At 46.2% G+C, this 5,468-nt stretch overlaps 1 protein-coding gene across 1 annotated transcript in view; it reads right to left on the bottom strand.

Moving 5' to 3' along the window:
• The window catches only part of LOC143019637 (5-hydroxytryptamine receptor-like), a 609,452-nt gene extending 604,504 nt beyond the window's left edge, over positions 1-4,948 (bottom strand). Inside the window, exon 1 of the mRNA XM_076175458.1 lies at positions 4,920-4,948. The gene's annotated coding sequence lies outside the window, so the exon portion shown is untranslated. The remainder of the gene's footprint in view (positions 1-4,919) is intronic.
• Positions 4,949-5,468: the final 520 nt, after the last annotated feature.

Below are 5,468 nucleotides of genomic sequence, written 5' to 3'. Positions count from 1 at the left end.
CGGTGATGTCACAGTTCTTAACGTTTCCGTGCTGTCACCTTCACGTTTCTTTCACGATACAGACACCGTAGCATCATCATAGTCATCGTAGTGATGTGTCACTTTTGCGAGTATACGAAGTTTATCGAAAGTATGTGAGTATTTATTTTCTTCTTGACTATTTGATGTATTTTTATGTACTGGAGTTCCGTTTTTTTGTTTAAAGCGTTTTTCCTTTTCCAGCAAGATAGTTTTAAGGTAATAAGAGCGAAAGTATATCTGCGTAAGTCACATTTAGGTAACCCGAACGTCATCTGTATCACTAAACTCACTAAAGATAGAGCAGACTCAAAAAAGCCCACATCATTTTTCTTTCTTTCTTTCTTTCTTTTGCACAAGGGGAGAGTTCAACAGTCATATTTTCTCTTTCTTAAGAAAGAAAATCCACCCAGGGAGTGGGGGAGAAAGAACGAGGAGACTACTAAAAAAAAATAAACAAATAATATGTATATAAATATATATATATATATATACATATATATATATATATACATATATATATATATAAATATATATATATATATATACATATATATATATATATCAACCACAATGCACTTTAATTCTAAGCCATCAACATTGGGTGTCCCGTGGAGGCAACATGCAGAAATTGAAACGTGGTACGACCAAGGACTCGAACTTGGCTAGGATTAAGTCACTACAGCACTTGTAACGCGATAGCCAGATTTGAGTCCTTGGTCGTACCACGTTTCAATTTCTGCATGTTGCCTCTACGGGAACACCCGATATTGATGACTTAGAATTAAAGTAAATTATGGCTGATAAAAATGTATCGCTATTCACTGGAACCCATTCAGTGTTGTACACACACACACACACACACACACACATATATAAATATATATATATATATATATATATATATATGTATGTATATATATTCTAAAGGATTTATTTCAGAAGGAAGGGATCCAAAAGCCCCAACCCCTACGGCGTGGAAGTGACTCGAAAAAACTCCACACAAGGAAATCCGAGGTCAAAGTCCTCGGCAGTCTTTGAACTGAACGTTCAGGGAATTTGGGTGTCAAGACATCGCCCAACGAAGGAAATCAGCATCTGAGAGTTTAAAGGTAGATTAGTTCTGGAAAGGGACCGACCCTCGAGACTAACTGATAGAGTCTGCCGAAGGCAAGGCCAAGAGAAGAGGTCCTCAGGGATGCAAGAGTTCGAGGGTCCTCGAGGTGGGTGGTGGTGGGGGTGGTGGGGGTGGGGGGGCCTCTTCACTCAGAGTTCGCGAACGCCTACCAAGCAAAAGGACTAACGTAATTACACTGTTTAGGTGCGAGAACGAAGTCAAAAAATTTTGCCCAATTAGCTGAAGAGTCGACGTCTCCAGGACCACGACGCAACGTTTTCGGATTTTTTTTTTTTTTTTTTTTTTTTTTTCTTAATAACGGTTGAATAGGGTGCACTGAAACATGCGGCTGGGTTTGGGCAAACACGTGTTAAACGCTTACTGACAAAGTGGCTTTTCATAAACAGTGTTTAACCTCGCCATCCCTTGGTGGGAGGACAAGGGTGTGGAGGGATGGGGAAGGCTCGAAAGACGATCAAGGAAATCTCATCCACATGACTTTCGGACTTCCGTTCATGAAACTTTAAACGAAATTTTCATCCACCTACCAGGAGACTTCACTCATCTGGGGACCGATTTTGGGAAAGGAAAAAGCAAGTTTAGTCCTCTAACATTAACCAGAACAAAATATGCAAAGGGTTGCATCCTACTGAAGAGCTAACGGAGAGGTGAACACCTTCGAAAGGGGCCCTGGTGCCTCGCCATCGGTTCTTCGGCATCGATGTCGTCCCCAGCCGAACCCCTCGAACTCGATGACGCAGTTTAGGAATATCGTTCCGGCGAAGGACGAAAGACGAATGAGGGGCGACCACTGGCCATGAAGGCGCCAGTGATCGATCGAGACCCCCTTGAGGTCAGAACCTAAACAACCAACCCACCCACCCCACACACACACACACTTGGCTGGAACAAAAGCTAGAAAGTGCGTCATACGTTGAAGAGGTTAAAGGCGTTATCACACTGGGCTGTTTTTCCTCCGACATCCAGTTAATCGGCGGTACCGCCAACCTCCAGCACTTTTTCGCCTCAAAATCACCATGGCATTTTTTTTTAACCTAGAATGTTATTTAACATCCTGTAGGAAAATGATTCCTCTACAGCCCGAAAGCTGCGAGCTGCAAATTTGCTCCAACAGTCGAAGGAAAACTAACCCAGAGCGATAACGTCTTTATCCAGTCCCAAGGAGACTGACCACCAGACTCTCTGACAACGACGCCGATGTAGACGCTCGGGCCAACATCGCCATAGGTGTAAGCCCGAACGACAGATGCTACGCATCCTTCCAACAGTACCACCACCACCACGCGCTTGACAACAACGCCTCAACACTTTTCAGCACAGCTTGACAACACCACAACCTATCCACGTTTCTTCGGGAGGAATAGCACAATGGTGGCACTACAACAACAGATGCGACTGACATCACTACGACGCAGTTGAACGCTGTGACAACATTGATGGAAATGTTGGATTTGTGCGTACATTTGTCAGGGAGTCAACATCTAGTTTGAATATTCAGGTTCTCCATTCCTAACATCGCTTCGGGTGGAGTAGATCTGATCTAACATAGATCACCCAAACCTAGAGGAACACAACCCAAAGCAACATGGCCAAGAGCAACCCAACTTTACCCAACCCAACCCCGACTCCACCCAACTCAACCCAAACCAATCTTACCCAAATCAACCCTACCCAAGCTGACCCCTAACCATACTAAACCAACCCAATCCAATTAACCCCAGTTCAGCCCAGCCCAACGCAGCCTATCCCAACTTCACCCAAATCAAACTAACCCAACCCAACCCAACTCTACCCAACCCTAACCCACCCAACCTAACTCATTGCAGCCCAACCCAACCTAACCCAGCTCCACCCAACCCAAATAAAATCAACCCTACCTAAAACAACCCAAACCAATCCTAACCCAACCCATCTCAGCTCTGCCTAACCCAGCCAACCTAACCCATCCCTATTTAACTCAAATCAACTCAGCCTAGCCCCACCCAATCCAAACCAACCCACCCCAGCCTAGCCTAGTTCAGCTCAAACAAACCTAACTCAAACCAACCCAACCCAACTTAACCCAACCCAATCTTACCCAACCCAACTTAACCCAACCTAACCCAACCTATCCCAACCCAACCCAACCCAGCCCAACCCAATCTTACCCAACCCAACTTAACCCAACCTAACCCAGCCCAACCCAGCCCAACCCAACCCAACCCTATCTTACCCATCCCAACTTTACCCAACCCAAACTAACCCAACCTAACCTAACCTAGCCCAACCCAGCCCAACCCAACCCAACCCAGCCCAACCCAATCTTACCCAACCCAACTTAACCCAACCTAACACAACCCAGCCCAACCCAGCCCAATCCAACCCAACCCAATCTTACCCAACCCAACTTTACCCAACCCAAACTAACCCAACCCAACCCAGCTTAGCCTAGCTCAATCCAACCCACTCCAACACAACCCTGCCCAACCCAGCACAACCCAACTTAACCCAGCCTAATGGAATATTGTATAACCTAGCCTAACCAAAAAATAGCCCCCGACAACACAAAAACAGCAACGTCGTAAGAAATATTTTTCAGAGTGACAGTACTGCTCCAAGGCAACACCCCCACCCCACCCCACGGTGGCACATGGGGGAAAAGGGGGGACAACCCCCTCCCCCTTCCCCCACAAAGCCCCCTTTGTCTGTTCTCCGATAGGCCGGATAGCTACCCAAGCTTCACATTACACATCGTCAGGCCCCACACTGTTGTTGCTGTTGTAGTTTTTGTTGTTGTTGTTGTTAATGTTGTTGTTGTTGTTGTTGTTGTTGTTAATGCTGATCCAATTGGTACTATTACTCAATAACTACCGTTACTACTGCTGTCATTACTACGGGTTTTAGAACTGTTACTGTTATTTCTACCACTACTACTGCCACTACTGCTAGTGTTATTACTACTGCTGTTGCTATTACTACTTCTAACATAATTACCGCTACTTCTCTTGCTGCTAGTGCTACTACTACTACTACTACTGTGAGTATCAGCAGTATTAGTTATAGTAGCAGTACAGGTAGTACTACTATTGCTAATACTTCTATTACGAATAATGTTCCTCGTATCATTGAGGTTATAATTTATTTCATTACTATTCCTACTACTATGAGTTATAGACGTAGTAGTAGTAGTAGTAGCAGTAGTAGTAGTAGCAGTAGAAGTAGTAGTAGTAGTAGTAGTAGCAGTAGAAGTAGTAGTAGTAGTAGTAGTAGTAGTAGTAGTAGTAGTAGTAGTAGTAGTGGTAGTAGAAGTAGTAGTAGTAGTAGTGGAAATAGTACTGTAACTAATATTAACCTTGTTCCTACTAATACCACTGCTACTACTACTGCAACTTCGACTACTACTACTACTACTACTACTACTGCTACTGCTACTACTACTGGTACTGTTGATGCTGCTGCTCCCACGACTACTAACACCATTACAGATCACCATCAGAATCAAAGGTTGTTGCAACTTTTCATCTTCCTTGAGCGCCCCTCGCACCACAGAACAGAGCACCGCGCCGTCCTTAGTTTTTCTACAGTCTACTCAACAAGAATGCACTCAGATCGTTAAGTGCACTAGATCCACCACGATAGGGGGCGACCCTTGACCACATAGTCCACCCCACTTCCCCTCCCCCACGAGGAACAGCGTACACGCGTCGCGCGCAGAGCCCGGACCGACGGAGGAGACGACGATGAACTGAACAGAGAAGAAGCAGCGAGTCAGTCGCACACGCACGCACTGCCCGGACGTCCTTCCTTGCTCGCAGCGCCCGAGCTACTGCCGCCTTACAGACAACCACCCCGCCCACCGCCGCCGCCGCCACCGCCACCGCCACCGCCGCCGCCGTCACAGCCACTACCACTACAGCCACCACAACCCCTTCTCTCTCTCTCTCTCTCTCTCTCTCTCTCTCTCTCTCTCTCTCTCTCTCTCTCTCTCTCTCTCTCTCTTTTCCTCCCACCCGCCCAGCCTCCCCTGGGGTTTCTTTATCAACAACATCGTCATCCCCCCCACCCCCGTCCCCATTTTTTTTCGCCTAAATTTCCGTCTCTGCTTTCGTTTCTGTGTGACCTCGCCTCTTTCTCCTCCTCCTCCTCCTCCTCCTCCTCCTCTTCCTCCTTCTCTCTCTTTCGCTTTTCTCCCCTTCCTTCTCGTTTTTCTCCTCCGTTCTCATCCTCCCTCCCTCTCTTCCTCTACCTCTTTCCCCTAGTCCTCATCCTCCTCATCCTCCTTCTTCTTCTTCTTCTTCTTCTTCTTCTTCTTCTTCTCTTCCTCTTTCTCCTT

The sequence above is a fragment of the Oratosquilla oratoria genome, chromosome 37 (genome assembly GCF_046742065.1).
Source record: "Oratosquilla oratoria isolate Oo_2021 chromosome 37, ASM4674206v1, whole genome shotgun sequence".
NCBI lineage: Eukaryota > Metazoa > Arthropoda > Malacostraca > Stomatopoda > Squillidae > Oratosquilla > Oratosquilla oratoria.
The sequence above is the reverse complement of the archived record's forward strand: the minus strand, read 5'-3'. Positions and strand labels throughout refer to the sequence as shown.